We start from the raw sequence: 19,411 nt of genomic DNA, 5'->3' as shown, positions 1-19,411 counted from the left end.
GTACAAGTAAAGAATTATTTGTAGTTTGGATTCAGGAAAGAAGAGCTGATAGTTTCTACTGAGGAGACTTAAATACTCACCATCTAGGCATCAGAGCAGAATTATGCTTAGACCCACTAGCAAAGTGCAAAGGGAGAAACAAACAAACAAAATAAAACACCACACATTTGAAGCAATACCAGGGTTAATAGATAAAAGGAGTTCAGAAAATAACAAAACTGCCTTGAACAGCCCCTTTATTTTGGGGTATGTTACATGCCACAGCTGGGCCATGATCTCAGTATGCCTATTTGTATTGAAAAACAATGCTGCTAGAACACTTTTTCTTAAGGGCTCCAGAAAAATTCTCATAGTCACACATGGATTATATTTGATTGTTGGTCATGAAGAACTGAGCACAAATGTCTTATTGCCAAACTCATCATGAGTAGAATCTCTCATCACTCCCAGGACTGTCACTGGGTATTCCCTGACACTAAGAAGAGGGCAGATTATTACTTTATGCCTTTTCTTTCCTTGCTTCTGGGGCAAGGGATCAGACCCAGGGCCTTTTGTATGAATCAAGTGCTATGACTCTAAGGTCCCTATAAAGTCCTCTCCCTACACTTTGTTTTTCCTCTTCTATGCTCACATCATTTGCTGAATGATGAGGTTTGTTTAGAAGCTATGGAGTATTCCTATCATAGAGAATAACATGAAACAAAAGATTACTTTTTAGTTCCATAGAAAAAAGAACGACTAGGCTAGAGAGGAGGATCAGCTGTTAAGGTGCTTACTTGCAAAGCCTAACAACTGGGGTTCAATTCTCCAGTACCCACATAAAGCTAGATGTAGCAAGTGCTACATGTGTGTGGGTTCATTTGCAGCATTTAGAGGTCCTGGTGCATCCATTCTCTCTGAGTGTCTGTCTCTCTCTGCTTGAAATAACAATGACCTTACTAGTTCTATTATGACTAAATTTCTATTGAGCATTCTCCAATAGAGATGAAATGGACTTTTTCTTACTTAAATCTCTGTTTTCAGTAGTTTACTATTGAATGAATGAATGTATTTATTGATTTTAAACTTTTTTTGTTTTGGAAAAGATATGGTATAAAACAAAGAGAAACTTACTACTGTAGGTTGATTTAAAACTACTTTTATGTGGGAAATTATACATGGAGCTATCAAAAGGAAGAATATGACTTAGATCATTCAGTTTTATATCGGGCTGATGCTGGATGCAACAACAAAGGGAAGAGTCTTCTTTGCTGCATCCAGATGTTACAAAGCTGTTGAACTTGGATCTAACTGACCCAGGAGAGCCATTTGGCTGCGAGAGCCACCCTGCTTCTGGCTGTGTGAACATCAAGGAAAGCCCTTCAGCCCGTCTGAAAGCCAGATTCAGTATGTCTAGGGCAAGCTGTGGAGCACTTTGGCAACATTTTCTGGAAATTGTGCAATCTCCCTGTATTTTTCCCAACTTTTTTCTCTCAAGATCACATGCTGAAAATTGGGCCATGCAGCTGTGTGTGGGTGGAGTGCTTACACTTGGAGCTCTTGGTCTGAGGGTGCGGGTCAATGGTACACTATTTCCTCTTCCCGCCTCCACCCTGAGAAACATAGAAGTAATCCCTTGAGGAGGTCTGTTGGTAACCTGCTCTGCTTACCCTAATATTGAAGCAGGCTTTGACTTTTGTTAGGGCTGTATTGTGTAGCTAACAGCTGTCAGACACTGTGAAAAGTGTTTCATTTTCTTTTGGAAGTCACATGACAAAAATGGTATGCCTATAATTTTTAAAAAATGTTTCCATTTATCTGAGTGGGGGAAGAATATGAGAATTGGCATACCAAGGAATCCTGACATTGCAAACTAATTCCAGACACCTGCACCACTTTGTGCATCGGGTTTTACATGAGTACTGGAGAGTCAAACCTTGGTCATCAGGTTTTGTAAGGAAGTGCTTTTACCTGCTGAGTCATCTTTTCAGCCCCCTTCTAGTTTCATTTCAAAGGAGAATTTGAATATTTGCTGTCAGCTTATGGAAGTGGGCATTTCTACAGTATTTAATGTTTGCAGATGTTTTATTAATCAGTGTTGAGCATAGAAAATGCAAAAGATAACCTTCATGCAATTCTTATTTAAGAATACATTATGGGGGCTGGAGAGATGGCTCAGAGGTTAAGGCACTTGCTTGCAAGGCATAACAACCCAGGTCCAATTCCTCAGTACCCATGAAAAGCTACATACAGAAAGTGGCACATGCATCTGGAGTTTGTAGCAGCTGGAGGCCCTGGCAAGCATGTATTCTCTCTCCCTGCTTGCAAATAAATAGGTACATAAAATATTAATAATAACACATTATGAAGCACTCCTGTTTATACTCACCACAGCTTTACTTGAGCTATGAAGCAGATGTTTCAGCATACTCATAGGACTTAGCCTTTAGGCCAAAATTAGTGTTGTAAGCTCAAGGCATGGTCCCTGGGATCATTAGCCTATGACCTTGTCATCGAAAGACATTATATTTTATTATTGCTGAGTCTACTTTGGGCCAACTCCTCATCTTCCTCTTCTCCCGTTCACTTCTTCTTCCTCCTTCTTTCCCTCATCTTTTCTTCCTTTAAATATTTTTTTAAATTTTTATTTATTTATTTATTTGAGAGAGACAGACACAGAGAGAAAGACAGATAGAGGGAGAGAGAGAGAGAATAGGCGCGCCAGAGCTTCCAGCCTCTGCAAACGAACTCCAGACGTGTGCGCCCCCTTGTGCATCTGGCTAACGTGGGACCTGGGGAACCGAGCCTCGGACCGGGGTCCTTAGGCTTCACAGGCAAGCGCTTAACCGCTAAGCCATCTCTCCAGCCCCTTTTCTTCCTTTAAAGGATACATTTTACAATTGATTAAAATTTTCACATACAGTGATGTTACTGAGCTCTTAAGGTCTTTCATCAGGACATAGAATAATCCAATAAAAATAAGCAAAGGCTTAACAGGAACCTTGGTGGTATTTGTGAAATCACTGTAGCTTATAGGATAAAATCACAATCTGTGTAATAACTCAAAGGCAAACTTCAGATAGTCTAGCAAATACTCTTGCCATTGATGAATGGGAAAACAAACTAATTACTACGAATGTGTTTCAGACTGGTGGCTAGAAATTTACTTAGAAGTACTATCTTCCCATTTAAAACTAGAGGTACTGTTTGTTCATGAAGCCTTTTTTAAAAAACCATTTTATTTTATTTATTTATTTTATTTGAGAGAAAGAGAAAGAGAGGGAGAGAGAGAGGCAGACACTACAATCTTTTATAAATTTATTTTATTTTAGAGAGTGAGAGCAAGAGAGAGAGGAAAGACAGAATAGGGGCTCCAGGGCCTCAGCCACTGCAGTTGAACTCCAGTCGCTTGTGCCACCTAGTGACCTTGCGCTTGCCTCACCTTTGTGCATCTGGCTAATGCGGGACCTGGATAGTAGAAATGGGTCCTTAGGATTTGCAGACAAGTGCCTTAAATGCTAAGTAACCTGTCCAGCCCCTTGAAGTCTTTAATGAGCTATATTTAAGTGAAATTGTATAAACCATTTAAAAAGTATTTTTAATTTATTTTTATTTACTTATGAGAGAGAGAGAGAGAGAGAGAGAGAGAGAGAGAAATGGAGAGAGAGAGAGGGAAACAATGGGTGCTCCAGCGCCTCTAGCCACTGCAAAGAACTCCTAATGCATGTGCCACCATGTGCATCTGGTTTATGTGGGATCTGGAGAATTGAACCTGGGTCCTTAGGCTTTGCAGGAAAGCACCTTAAATGCTAAGCCATCTCTCCAGCCCTGTATGAACCATCTTACATACAAGGCATAGCAGTGCTTGAAGTTAAACTCTAGGTACTGTTATCTGTTCATGAAGTCTTAATGAGCAATATTTAAGTATAAATGGATGAACCACTTTAGATACAAGGCATAGTAGTGCTTCAAACTCCCAACAGCAGTTTGTAAAGCTCTTTCTCTCCTTGCCCTCATTACTCCTGAGATCTATACATCTTTTCTGCTGTAGAGACATATCCAAGTGAATACAATTGGGGAAATATGATCAAATTTGCATTTTTAATACTGGTTTTCCTTAAAATGAACAAGTTTTTTCTTATTCTAAAAGCAGTCATAAAGCAGGTTAGGTGGTTATTATGGTTATTTGACAGAAGGAAAAGAAAGTGGCTTGATGAGTATTTATTAGAGGCTAGACTCCATTATTTACTTTTGTTCACAGTTCTGGGATGCATGTATAATTTACAGATAATACATTACTTACCTGAGCTGGGGAGATGGCTTAGAGGTTGAATGGTTGTGCTTACAAAACCTAACAGCCCTGGTTCCTTTCCTCACTACTCAGGAAAAGCCAGACACACAAAGAGCACATGCATCTGGAGTTCATTTGCAGTAGCAAAAGGCCCTGGTGTGCCCATTGTCTTTCTCTTTCTCTCTGTTTGCAAATAAATAAATAAACTATTTTAAAAAATATGTTTAAAATGAGTTAAATAAGTTATCAAAGTCACAGACTTAGAATTTGTTGGAACTGGAGGTCAAATCTCATATTTTCTGATGACAAATTCTGGGAAGTGTTTTCACCACCCAGACTTTTCAGTTTTGTCTGAATATCAGTGCAAATGTGAGAGAAATAGGCAAACACAAAGAATGAAAATTCATGTGAGTCAAACTTTGCTCAAGTATTAAAACCAAGCTGCTAAGAACATACACTGATAAGAATATGTTGGGTTTCCTGTTTAGTAGGTGCTTCAAGTAGAACCATTCTTCATTGTACAATTTGATGATAAAATAACTCAATGCAGCTAGGTGTGATGGCACATGCCTTTAATCCCAGCACTTGGGGGGCAGACGTAGGTGGATTATCGTGAGTTTGAGGCCACCCTGAGATTACATAGTGAATTCCAGGTTAACCTGAGCTAGTGTGAGACCCTAACTCAAAAAAACAAAATGAAACAAAACAAAAAATATAACTCAATGCTATGCAACCCTTGGCATGAATTTAAATCCTAGGGAATGGTGATGTTGAATAAAATTAATATTTACAAAATTAAACAATGTATATACTTCATGACAAGGAAATGAATTCCCAAGTGTCAAAGACAAAGAATATTTACCTCAACAGAGGAGGTGGGATACACATTTGGTATGACTAGATTGGTCCCAAATGAAGTCTCTTAGGAACTCATAAGTATTGATAGTGGTGGTACCCATGAAACCAACTCAGTTCTTAAGCTACTATAGAGGAATTAAGTGCTTAGTAGGGGGTCTGGAATTAAGTAACAGAAGGTGGAATTATTCTATTGTAAAACATTTTAAAGCCTTATTTTTTAGTAGGGATAAAAATGCTAAATGAATCACTATCCAGCACAAGAAATTAAATGGATTTGTGTCTTTATCATTCAAATGAACCCTTTTTTTGTTCTTCTTATTGCAATCATTTAATCAACTGTAGGGGTAGTGTGGCTTTCACTATGACAGTTCCACATGTGCATGTGTATCATGTCTGCTTTGATCAGGTTCATCTGCCCTGCCGTCCTCTCTTGTATTGCCCTCTCTTGCCTCCCCAGTTCATTTCCCCTCCCTTGATGTCTGAATATCAGTTCTCTATTTTAAAGCTCTCTTTCTTCCTCTGTCTCTATCTGTCCATATATGAGACATGCAATATTTCTTTTTGTGGCTAATTTTGCCTACATAATAACCTCCAGTTCCATCGATTTTTTTTTTTTCGGAAAATGAATTATTTTCATTCTTGAGGCTAAAAGAGCCTCTGCCATGTACATTTACCATAATTTCTCAAGCCATCTGATTCCATGTCTTGTTTATGGTGAATAGTACTGGGATAAACATGTTTATGCAGGTTAGATGAACTCTTCTTTAAACAAAGAATGCATGGTTTAATGTGGTGGTTTGATTCAGTTGTAGCCCTGATTTTGATTCAGGTGTTCTGAATGCTAGGTTCCCAGCTAATGAAGATTTGGGAATTAATAACTCCAGGAGGCAGTGTATTATTGGGGGTGGGCTTATGGGTGTTATAGCCAGCTCCCTCTTGCTAGTGTTTGGCATACTCTACTGTTTCTATTTTCCACTTGATGTTGGCCAGGAAGTGATGTCCACCTGGTCATGCCATAATTTCCCCTGCCATCGTGGCGTGTCCCCTGAGTCTGTAAGCCAAAATAAACCTCTTTTTTTTTTTTTTTTTTTTCACACAAGCTGCTCTTGGTTGGGTGATCACTACCAGCAATGCAAACCTGACTACAACACTCACAAACAAGTTTTGCATGCTACTTAATAATAAGACTCTTAGATTGAGGACCTACTGTGAGCATTTTTGGCATCTATTTGATATTTATAGTATTTCTAGTCAAAATTGCTATGTACATTTCATAAATTAGGATATGAAGGCTCAGATGGAAACCATACAGTGATATTGTACTAAGGTCTATCTGATTCCAAAGGCTGAGGTGTTCAATTTGCGCTAGCACTAAGGTGATTTTCAGCTCACTCACCCTGCTTTCATGCTCCACTTTGGCCATGCATAACTCTTGCACTGGCTTGGACACAACAAGGTAAGCAAATTTCCTATTCCTAAAAAGACAAGAGCACAAGCTCTGCTCTCTTTGTTTTCACTTTAAAAACGTGTGTTGCAATTATTTCCAGCATCCTCCTGCATTTTAACATCCAGAAAATCTGTACATGTCTCAGGCAGTGGTCAGATCATTAGCTACAGTCATCCTGTTTGTGTGAGTGCGGTGAAGGGTGAGAGCCCTGGGAGGGAACCACAGGGCAGCCATGACTTCTCATATTCCTAACCATATGAGCAGCGGGAGCACTGGGGGGCCTGACACTTGAGCTATTGCTAATAAAACCTCTCTCAATTCTCAATTCTTTCATTCTGGTTCCATTTTCCTCCAGTACTAGGTATGGCTTCTCTCTCCCTGAATGGGCCTCATGTCCAATGGGAGAACAGTTGATTGCTCACATGGGCCCCTACTGCCCAAGTGTGTACTTCTTGCCTAGATGTTTGATTTTGTATCTGGCAGGATCTCCTGCTTAGTCACTCTGTTGGCAACCATTATCCCCAGGCAGCAGCACTTTCCAGAGCGGTCAGGGCTAGCCAGGAGGAACAGTTTCCCTCTCAGTTCTAGCATGGTCTCTCAGTGTCCTGTGAGTGCAGACTGTGGTGTCTTTAGCAACAGAGTCTTACCTTTTAGCTCTGGTAGGTAACAAATGCTTTGGCAATGACCCGATTTATTTTGGGGACCTCTGTGTTTCCCTGAACAAGAGTTCACTTTGGGGACAACCCAATTCTGGCCCTGGGATTTACCAGCCCAAATCCATGGTTTTAGGGTTAAACTTTTTCCACTTTCTAGGGGGCTCTTCTGTTTTGGTCCCCTCTACTCCAAATTAAGGTCTATATCGTAGAGAATGCTCTCTAGCAGAAAGGTTTCTTTGGAATTGATTCATGTGGACATTAATTTTATGTAACTCCCCATTGTTTACGTCCTCCCCAAATCCCTTTTCACTCCTTGTATTCATTTTCACATTTCTCTTCTCTTTCTTTTTTTTTCTTTCTTTCTTTCTTTCTTTTTTGGTTTCATGGTTATTCTGTTGATCACATTGAGACCCATCTTGATAGGAGAGAGCCTAGTTGCTCTTTGTGTTGTATCTTATCTTTTTTATCAACAGAATCCTGTTATAAAAGTTAAGACTTGTTTAGTTACGGAGATCATATGGTCAAGTTACAAGAGGTCAAAAGGCAACACAATTACAATGCTGGTGAATTTTCCTTAGAGCACCAGACACTCAACCTTGTCAGTAACTTGTAATCAGTCAAATGTGTTGTTTGACTCATACTGACAAACTCATTAGAGACTGAAGGACGAAAGTCACAAAATAACTGTGCTACTTAATAGCAAGATGTACAACATCCTTTTTACCTTTGGATCAGTGTTATATTCCATAAATAACTAGAAATAGATTTGGTATGCATGGAGCCAGAAAAAGTAATGCCTTGTACAGTAGTATTTTTTGGTGCTAGGTAAAACCTACCTACTTGGAATTGCTTAGATGAGTCAGAATTTGTCTTCTGGGTTTACTACTGACCCTCTAGCCATGATTGACACATTTTTTCTTGGCATTTCTAAATATATGCATTGTAGTTATGATCTAGTCTTTTATAGACAGTATTTAAATTACATTTAAATTTATAGTGAATATAAAGACAAAAGTTACCCTGACACTTTGGTTCAGATCAACAGCTTTATTTACACAGTAAAACCATACTTGGGAAATTGAATTCTAAAACTATTGCTAGTGATGTTTTCCTGGTTAGTTATGACTACAGACTATAAATTTGTAAATTTCTCAAAGTTGAGAAAATTACCAAAATTTCTGAAGATAGGACAGAACATTTTTTAAAAAAACATGTATCATATGCAGTTTAGAAAACAAAATCATAATTTAAAGGTGTTGTTCATTAAGTTTGAGGAGAAAATTTCATAATTATGCCAATTACTTACAAGTATTTTTGCAAGATCAGTGTCAACCAAAGGAGTTTGTCCATGCAGTGCCTGAGGAGAGAACTGCCCCATGATGCACCACTTGCTTGCATTTTGAACCAACTATAATTACTCACTGTTGTCAGACCGTTCAGTAGTATCCAGTATTTTTTTTTTAATCCTGAGGTCCAACTGGTAGAAACTAGCAGTGGGTATTTTGGAGGCAGCAGGCATAAAATCTTAGAGGTTTATAATCTTCCTCTCTGTAAATCTTGGCAAAATGTCTTCAAACAAGTAAATATTAGGGAACAGGACTCTAATTTCTTAGTAGGTATAAGTAAACATGGGAAAACTCATATATTAATTCATGTTCAAAGCCATATATGTGTGTGTAGTGAGTGCATGTGTATTCTTATGTGTGTGTGTGTAGTGTGTACATGTATCCTTATGTGTGTGTGTAGTGTGTACATGTGTATTCTTATGTGAATGTGTGTAGTGTGTGCATGTGTATTCTTCTTTTTAGAATTATTTTGTTTATTTATTTGAGAACAACAGACAAGAGAGAGGAAGAGGCAGAGAGAGAGAGGGAGAGAGAGAGAGAGAATGGGCACACCAGGGCTTCCAGCCACTGCAAATGAACTCCAGATGCGTGTGCCCCCTTGTGCATCTGGCTAATGTGGGTCCTGGGGAATTGAGCCTCGATCTGGGGTCCTTAGGCTTCACAGGCAAACACTTAACTGTTAAGCCATCTCTCCAGCCCTGCATGTGTATTCTCTTGTGCATGTGTAGTGTGTGCATGTGTATTCTTATGTCTGTGTGTAGTGTGTGTGCATGTGTATTCTTATGTGTGTGTGTAGTGTGTATATGTGTATCCTTATGTGTGTGTGTAATGTCTACTCTTATGTGTGTGAGCTCCAGGAATCCTCCTGTCTCCACCTCCTCAGTGATGGGAATTTGGGCATGTGCCACCATGCCTGGCATTTTATGTGGGTTCTGGAGATGAAAATCAGGTCCTCATGTTTGCAAGGTAAGAACTTTACCTACTTACTGAGCAATCTTCTCAGCGCCAAACAATTTTTTTTTTTTATTTATTTATTTGAGAGTGACAGACACAGAGAGACAGATAGAGGGAGATAGAGAGAATGGGCGCGCCAGGGCTTCCAGCCTCTGCAAACGAACTCCAGACGCGTGTGCCCCCTTGTGCATCTGGCTAACGTGGGACCTGGGGAACCGAGCCTCGAACCTGGGTCCTTAGGCTTCACAGGCAAGCGCTTAACCACTAAGCCATCTCTCCAGCCCAAATTTTTAATTTTCTATCTTTTCAAGGTTGACCCTACCTTAGGTGAATTTTCAAAGTTTTGATGACCAAGGTCAGGCCTCATCCTGTGTTAATTAGCAAAACCTCTCTGGAGGCAGGATCCAAGAGTTATGAAGAGGCTCCTCAGCCATAGTTGGGACTGAGAGCTAAAGCTGTAACCACAGCCTCAGTTACTCCATCACCTGGTCCTGGAAACGCAGAAGCCCTCAATGTTTCTAGTACTCATCTCCTGCCTTAGTTCCTTGCTCCATTGGCTTTTTGTTTTATTCACTAAAACATGCCAATTCTGGGTCAAATTGTTGGTCTGCAACATACCTCTAAGAAAACAGATAGCTTAATAGTACTGGTGAAAATTTCATAATATGTCAGGAGTCTAGCACTAGCTCTTCAATTTCAATTGCTCTCTCAGGCAGGTCATGCTGACCTTACAGTGCAGTCACTTAGTCTCCCTTTCTCCACAATGAAAACAAGCTTCACTTTTCCCCATCTACCATATACCTGGTTGTACGAATTCAGACTACACTGCTCCAGAGACAATCAGTTGTCCTCATTTCATTCCTGCCCTTAGACCTGCTTATGATTTTGTATCTTACAAATGGTGTTTTTATTCAGCTGGACAAAATCAGAACAATTCCTCTTTCCTTCAACACTATTTAAATATCTGATATAATGTGAGCTTATTGGTTCAGGGTGGTATGGTTATAGACTTATCTACTTTAAAACTTTGCTGTTTTATTTATTTATTTTTTCAAATATCACCATCATGTCCTTCAACCAGGCAAGTTGCTTCCTTAGCAAGTCACTGAAACACGCCCTGTAGGTCTCTAAGTTGCAACTGGACATTTTTGAGGTAATTCTCTCTAGAGCAGTGTGTCTACAGTGCTTAACACAATGCATAATACATCATCTTTCCTCTATAATCAGGTTATCAGATTTTCCCTGATATTAAAGCCTACCTTCCTCCATGTGAGATAAATGCCCTTTCCAATCTGGGTAACTGTCTCCTCTGCATCAGATAATGTGTCTCAGAAAATTACTAGCATGATTTTTTCTACTTCTCTGTGTTGTTCCTTCTGCTTGGAACCTTCTATCTTTTCTTTTTTTGTGATATCAGTTTTCCCGAGAAGCCACTCCTTGACTTGGCCTGGGGAAAGTGTGGCCTCTGCTTCATTTCATTCTTCCTCATTCTGTCTATCTGAACACAGATGCCATTGCTTAGTAGATGTGCTTCTCCATGAAACTGTAAGTGCTCTAAGGGCAAAAGCCAGAACAATCTGTTCATTATGTCTATGGTGTTGAGCACAGGATTGGTTGAAAATAAGTTTAAATAAATAACTGGTGAATAATGTAAGTGAATATTCCAGGGCTTCTAATGATGCATAATGTGATCATGCAATAAAACACCCAATAAAAGGCTATAAATAACAAGAATGAAGATCCTGGGGCCCAAGTGAAAATTGGTCCAGTGATCTCATATTCATGTGTTCACTTTGAGAACTTTTCCATGTGTGATGCGCAAAGCACAGCTCACGTCTCACTAGGAAGGTCACCAGGCCCAGACAATGGTGACAACATGCTGCACGTGAGGCCTGAGAATCACCTGAAAAACCCTGGTCTTAAGTAATGACCTTATTTGGTAAATGTCAAGTCATACTGGCCTTGAGATAAACTTGTTTGTGAGACAGGTAAACCTGACCATTTACTTCAGAGGACTTCCTTTTCATCTATACACCAAAGGTATTGAAATTTATATCACAGAGATTTTGTGACCATAAGAGAAGAGTGAAGGTAATGCTCCTGTGAGCACCTGTTAAAGCTGGAGGTTAGTAAGTTCACTTCTTTTACTGTGCTGTGTGGATGCTTTTATTCTTTTTTTTTTTATTTATTTAATTTATTAGTTTTCTTTTCAGTAAATACAGGCAGTTTGGTACCATTATTTAGGTTCATCTGTGATCTACCCCCTCCCATTAGACCCTCCTTCTTATTGAAAATGGGTCGTGCATTGTGGAGTTAGCCCCCAGTTATTAGTATGATAAATGTCTCTGAAAATCATGACCCAACATGTAACTCTGACATTCTTTCCGCCCCCTCTTCCGCAAGATTTCCCTGAGCCATGTTGGGTTCATTTTTGGTCTGCTTCAGTGCTGAGGTGTTGGGGGCCTCTGAGGCTCTGGCTCTCTGATTTGGTAGGAGTTGATTTTTCTCTGCATTGATCTCCTTCCCCTTTGTGCTGGTATCCAGTTCACAGGAAAACATCACCCTTGCTTATTTCGCCAGTTGTCCTTAGTTTCAGTTGGGCCCCTTCTGAGGTATGTTGGGGCAGCTCTCTTCTTAGGATCTGCATCTATCTGGAAAAGAGAAGCAGATTCTCCAACGGAGAGTAAGTTAGCACCCGGAAAATTGAGATAACACTTTTTTGATAGACAGTTTGATAGGTGTAGGCCCTCTTATACCCCGTGATTGATGGTAGCTTGATATTGTAGAGTGGGCTTGTGTTTGGGTATGGTTCTGACTTGTTTCCCAGCTCCAGCTAAGGGTCTAGAACCACTGAGTGGATCAGTTAGCCAAATCAAGAGCAATTGATTCCTCACCATGGCTGTGTACCACTATTGCACCTGTGTGGGTATCACATCCGGTTAATTGTTGCTACTTAGGTTAAACAATGTGTTGCTTGGACAGATCTTGGTCACTTCCCCCAGTCGCCTATGTAGCGCCTTCTGGCACTAGACACGCTGACTGTCTGGGGACTGACTCTCTCCTGGCTTCCAGCCATGTCATTCCATTTTACGTGTCAGCTGCGTATGGAGTCTTCAGCAATAGGGTCTTACCACTGGCCTTTGGTGGGTCATCAATTACTCTGACAGAAGTCTGTCATTGTTTTGGGAAACCTTGTAGGTTTCTCTGATCAAAAGCTCATTGTGGATTGTAGGCCCAAGCTGGAAGTGGGGGTTACAGGTCAGTGTCCACTAAGAAATTGAGGAAAAAGATAACTAATATACAAGAGTTTGAGAGGAGAGAGATAGAGGGGAGAGGGGGAGAGGGAGGGAAGGAAGATGTAGGAGATTTAGGTCAGTCTTGATGCTTTTATTCTTACGGGTTAAAGTATCTCATCTCCAGATGCCTTCAAAGATGGTGATACCAGATGCAGGAAACAAACATTTCCAGTGCAGCTTCCTTTATTGTGTGTGTGTATTCACATTCTTCTCAAAGTTGTCATACTGAGAGTTGATCATAAAGAAATAGATAGGGCATGTTATATCGATGCACAAAAATCAGTAATCTTTCCATATACAAAAGACAAAGGTACAGAGAAAGAAATAAGACACTTGTTATTTGACAAAGGCCTTAACAATGTAGGCTGGAAAAGAGACAGCATCTTCAACAAATGGTGCTGGACTAACTGGATGACCATATGCAGGAAAATGAAATTTGATCCACACATCTCACCATGCACAAAAATCTAGTCCAAATGTATCAAAAACCTCAGTATAAGACTGGAAACTCAACTACTAAAGGAAGAAAAAATAGGAGGAACTTTCTGTGATATAAGAATGGGAAAAGACTTCCTGAACAAAACCCTAGTAGCTCAGGAACTTAAATAACAATTACTAATCCATTAGGATCTCATGAAGCTGAAAACTTTCTTCACAGACAAGCATACAACAAGCAGAGCCAATAGACTACCCACAGAATGGGAGAAAATTTTTGCTGGCTATGCAACTGATGGAGGCCTACTTTCTGGAATCTAGAAAGAACTCAAAAATCTAAATGCACAACCCACATACCCCAACAAGTAGGGTCTCTGTGGAGGGGGGGCAGGCAGAAGGACAATAATGGTACCAACTTGACTGTATTCACTGGGTACAAAAACAAACAAAAAAAAAAAAAATTTAAAAAAGGCCAAACAATTCAGTCACAAAGTGGGCAAAGAACTGGACAGGGAGCCCTCAGAGGAAGAAAGACAAATGGCAAGCACACACTTGAATGACAATGTGAGAGATGTAGAATATGCAATGCTTATTAGGGTAGGATTAAACATGCATGGTATTCCTAAATTTCAATAAAGAACACTTGAATTTGTGAAAAAAGGAGATAAAGGCTTTATGCTGAGATTGGAAGCAGGGTTGTTGAACAGAGCAGTATATCTAAGGTAATTTTCAAGCTTAATTTTTTTTTTTTTTTCGAGGTAGGGTCTCACTCTAGCTCAGGCTGACCTGGAATTCACTATGTAGTCTCAGGGTGGCCTCGAACTCTTGGCGATCCTCCTGCCTCTGCCTCCTGAGTGCTAGGATTAAAGGAATGCACCACCACACCTGGCTTCAACCTTAAATTTTAACATAGGATGTTAAAACAGGCTTTCATTTCCCTAAGCGGAACACTTATGTTGACGTTTTTGATTACTGTGCCATGAAACATTTTTGTGAATCAGAACTTCAATATTTTCAGAACAAAAATAGTCTATATCTGTCATTTTTAAAATTTCTTTTTTGCTTTCTTTTTGAGATAGAGTCTCACTCTGTAGCATAGGATGGGTTGGAACTTACTATGTAGATGAACCAGGTTGGCCTTGAACTTGTGATCCTCCTGTCTTCATCTCCCAACTGCTAGATTCCAAGCACATATCAGCACATACGTCTTTGTCACCTGTTTTAGGCCATGTTAAAACCACATATCTGTGGAAACAGCAATAGTTTCTTATCTTCAGGGTATATAGCTTAATGTATCCCCATGATGTCTAAAATACAGATAACTTTCAACCTTACATATACACAACGTTTTTCCTCTACATTTATATTTGTGATAGCTTTATTTAATAATGCATTCTAAAAATATCAAAAATAAATAAAATAGAATAATTATTAGAAAAATTATAATAAGGGATGGAGAGATGGCTTAGCAGTTAAGCGCTTGCCTGTGAAGCCTAAGGACCCCAGTTCGAGGCTCGGTTCCCCAGGTCCCATGTTAGCCAGATGCACAAGGGGGCGCACGCGTCTGGAGTTCGTTTGTAGAGGCTGAAAGCCCTGGCGTGCCCATTCTCTCTCTCCCTCTATCTGTCTTTCTCTCTGTGTCTGTCGCTCTCAAATAAATAAATAAAAAATTAAAAAAAAAGAAAAATCATAATAAGATGCTGTAATAAAAGCTTTGTGGATGTGGTTTCTCTCACTGTCTCTCAAAAAATCTTAGTATACTTTCACTTGGGATGACTCAGAAGGCATCATGGTGCTAGAAAGAAGTGACTGGAGTGCTGAGTAATGCAATATCTCTATCATACCTTGCAAGGCTCAGGGTCTATTGCAGAAGAGGTGGCAGAAAGAATGTAAGAGCCAAAGGAAGGGTAGGACTCCTTACAATGTGCTCCCCCAGATACAAAATGGCCTGGGTATCCATCACCTCCCAGTGCCTGACACTACCTACACAAGACCATCATAATAGGAAGAAAAGATCATGACATCAAAATAAGAGAGACTGATTGAGAGAGGGAGGAGATATGATGGAGAATGGAGTTTCAAAGGGGAAATTGGGGGGGTGAGGGTGGGTATTACAATGGAATATTTTTTTATAATCATGGAAATTGTTAATAATAAAAAAATGAAGAAAAGAAAAGAATTAGTAGCTTTTCTTTGCCATCTCTGAATTGCAAGCATTACAACACTTTGTTATGGGCAATTCTTAAGTGAAACAATTTGAATACCAGCCCTGAGATCAAATGATGGTTGACCTGGTAACTGAATCAGTTACTAAATGATTAGCAGGTGGGTAATATACAGCTTTGATCCACTGGGCAAAGAAATATTTCTGTCCCTGGTGGATCCGAGTTTGATGATATAATTTTAATTTAGCAATGGTTTAGTTCTGGAATTTTCCATGTAATAATTTCTGGCCATATCTGACCACAGGTAATTGAAGTCAGAAAAGTCCAATGGCAGGTAAGGTGAAACTACTGTGTTCAGGAAAAGTGTGAATCATGTAAATTGATGAGTCCTCATTAAGTCCACCTGAAAATTTTTTCTTCTTACTTCATATCATTCAATATGATTAATTTTGTATATTAAAAACTATAGACATTTAAGCATATTCACATTGAATAAAATAAAAAAGTGCTTAATACTGTCATTAATCCAGGATGACTTTCTCATTCAGTGAACTTTTTTGAAGAATGGTAAATTATTTTAAAACAGCTAAATAACTCACACCATTGTGCTCTCTTGGCCAAGACATTAATCCAGGATGACTTTCTCATTTAGTGAACTTTTTTGAAGAATGGCAAATTATTTTAAAACAGTTAAATAACTCACAACATTGTGCTGTCTTGGCCAAGACAGTGGACGTGGAAGAGGAGGCAGCTGCCTCTGGGAACCACCTGGAAAGCGACCTGGATCCAGACCACAGGGAGGAGGGAGTATCTAGTATGGTCATAGAAGCAGCCAAGAAGGAAAGATGGAGGAAGAAGCAGCATAAGGGGGCTATCTCACTGCAAAAGGAACCTGATAAAGAATCAGGAGCATGGGTGGATGAGGGAACAAAACAGATGGAAAGACAAGCATTGGAAGAGAAGGAAAGAGATGCTGATGATGAAGATGGAGATGGAGATGTACATGGAGCAGCTGGAAAAAAGAACAGGAGAAGACCAAAAGTTCAAACAGATCCTCCTCGGTTCTAGTACGTGACCTGTATCTTAATCATGTATTTCCCAAAGGACAAGACTGTGAATACTCACCCACACAGGATGGGTGAACAGCTGCTTGGAGAACTACAAAAGAAGAAAAGAAAGCACTAGATCAGGCTAGTGAAGAGATTTGAATGATTTTCGAGAAGCTGCAGAAGTACATTGACAGGTTAGAAAATATGTCATGAGCTGGATCAAGCCTGGAATGATGATGATAGAAATCTGTGAAAAGCTGGAATACTGTTCACACAAACTGATAAAAGAGAATGAATTAAATGTGGGCCTAGCATTTTCTAATGGATGTTCTCTCAAGAATTGTGATGCTCATTATACTCCTAATTCTGGTGACACAAGAGTATTACAGTATGATGATATCTGTGATAAATTTTGGAACACATGTAAATGGTAGAATAATTGACTGTGCTTTTACCATTATTTTTAATCCCAAACATGATTACTAAAAGCTTAAAAAATGCTACTAAAACTGGAATAAAGTGTGCTGGGATTGATGTTTGTTTCTGTGATGTTGGTAAGGCCATCCAAGAAGTTATGGAATCCTATGAAGTAGAAATAGATGGGAAGACATATCAAGTGAAACCAATCTGTAATCTAAATAGGCATTCAAATGGACCATACAGAATACATGCTGTCAAAACAGTGCCCATTGTGAAAGGAGGAGAGGCAACAAGCACGGAGAAAGGCAAAGTATATGCGATTGAGACATTTGGAAGTACAGGAAAAGGTATTTTTTATGGTTATATGGAGTGCTCACATTACATGAAAAATTTTCATGTTGTACATGTGCCAATAAGGCTTCCAAGAACAAAATACTCATTAAATGACAATGAAAACTTTGGCACCCTTGCCTTCTGCTGCAGATTGCTGGATTACTTGGGAGAAAGTAAATACTTAATGGCTCTGAAGACCTGTGTAACTTGGGCATTGTTGATCCATATCCACCACTATGTGACATTAAAGGATCATATATAGTGGAATTTGAACATATCCTTCAATTGTGTCCAACTTGTAAAGAAGTTGTTAGCAGAGATGATGCTATTTTTAAAAGAAAATTTATTCATGTATTTGAGACAAAGAGAGAGGCAGATAGAAACAGAGAAAATGGGTGTGCCAGGGTCTGTAGTCACTGCAACCGGACACCGGATGCATGCGCCACCTTGTACATCTGGCTCATGTGGGTCCTAAGGAATCGAACCTGATTCCTTTGGATTTTCAAGCAATCTCCATAACAGCTAAGCCATTTCTCCAGACCATAGATAACTATTAACCTTAGTCCAAAGCCACCTCAACATTTTTATTTTCTAAGCATTGTTGGAGTACATTATGCCAGAAGATATTTCCCCTTTTAACAGTGGACCTGTGTAATACCTTTATCCATGTTTAATGGAGTTTGATCAGATGCAAACTGTCTAAATGTAATTAACCAAGAAAAAAGCTTTCAAGACTCTTAAATGTTAACTGTTTATTCCCTAAGACATGCTGTAAAGCTCAATTTAATTAGGAATAGCATTTGTTTTGAAGATCTAAGAGATGCTTTTTGGATATTTATATTGACATATACTTACTTGAGTGCACTGAATGACTGGTACTGCTTTTTAACCTTCCTGGACTCCATTTTCTAAATATAAAGACATTTTAATATCTGAAAAGAAAAAGCTAAATTATATTTAAGACTTACCATCTGGGTTTGTTGATTTAGAAACCTGGTTGAAGCTGTTATGCAGCATGTGCATTTCACTTAGTGGCCACTAGAGAGTGGAAGAGCTCTGCCAAATATTACATACTTTCAAACTGTCCAACTATGAAAATATCGCATGAATTCTTATAGTAATGTCTCTTTTTTCCTACCTATGTAGAAAATTTTCTATTAACACGGACTTTGAATAATTACCACATATTCATATAATAAAAGCTAAATTCATGACAATATTAGAATATTTTCTGTAAAAACATTAAAAACAATCCGAATGATTTTAAAAAATACTTCTTGAATGGGAGGTGCTTGGGGGAGATGGTTCATCAGTTAAGGCATTTGTGTGCAAAGCCTAAGGACCAGGGTTCAGTTCCCCAGTACCCACGTAAAGCCAGGTGCCCAGAATAGCATATGCATCTGGAGTTCGTTTGCAGAGGCTAGAGGTCCTGGGGTGCCCATATCTCTCTCTCTGTTTGTCTCTCTTCTTGCTGTCTCTTTTTGCTTGTAAATAAATAAATAAATAAAATACTTCCTGGGTTAGCTGTACTGCTTAACTATTCATCACAACAAAGCTGTGTTATTGACAATTACAATAGAATGATAAAAAAATGTTGCAAAAGTTGAAAAGAAGCTTTACAGAGAAAATCTGAATTTTTAAAAGGATATCTTTAACTTATGAAGCTGCTATTTATTTTGATATTCTTTTTTCCATTAAAGATCTGGAAGCTAGATAGCATCCAATTAAATCATGTACTTTATTATTTCCTAGATCACTGGATGGTTTGAAGTAAAAGTTAAAAAATCTCTGCTGTAGAAAATACTATGTTACTGACATTTGAAAAATTTGTGTAATTTCTCTTTAGAGTTTGCCTTTATATGATGACATTTGGATGGTTGCTCTATATTCTTTGATAGAAGGACTATAATTTTCCCCAAAGATTGCTTTTTCCAGCTAGCTTAGAGAGTTGAGCAAGTGCTGACCCTCAGGAATGCTGCAGCTACTTAACGAAGGAGTTCCCCAGTCAAATGGGTGATGTGTATATTTTGCTTTAAGAATGAGGAAAGACATTATGAGGAAGTGATACTTCATAAAGTTTTTAAGCTTAAATACAAAACATGGATTTTTTTTTCCTTGATTAGAAATTCTCACAAGCATGTCATGGGAAGAAAACAATAGTTATTAAATAACGCTTCTTGAT

At 39.0% G+C, this 19,411-nt stretch overlaps 1 pseudogene; it reads left to right on the top strand.

The window, feature by feature from the left end:
• Positions 1–1,220: 1,220 nt before the first annotated feature.
• On the top strand, positions 1,221–19,138 carry LOC101604268 (annotated as a pseudogene).
• The last annotated feature ends 273 nt before the right edge of the window (positions 19,139–19,411 follow it).

Source organism: Jaculus jaculus, chromosome 4, assembly GCF_020740685.1.
Source record: "Jaculus jaculus isolate mJacJac1 chromosome 4, mJacJac1.mat.Y.cur, whole genome shotgun sequence".
In the NCBI taxonomy this organism is placed as follows: domain Eukaryota; kingdom Metazoa; phylum Chordata; class Mammalia; order Rodentia; family Dipodidae; genus Jaculus; species Jaculus jaculus.
This window is presented reverse-complemented; position numbering and strand designations above follow the sequence as displayed.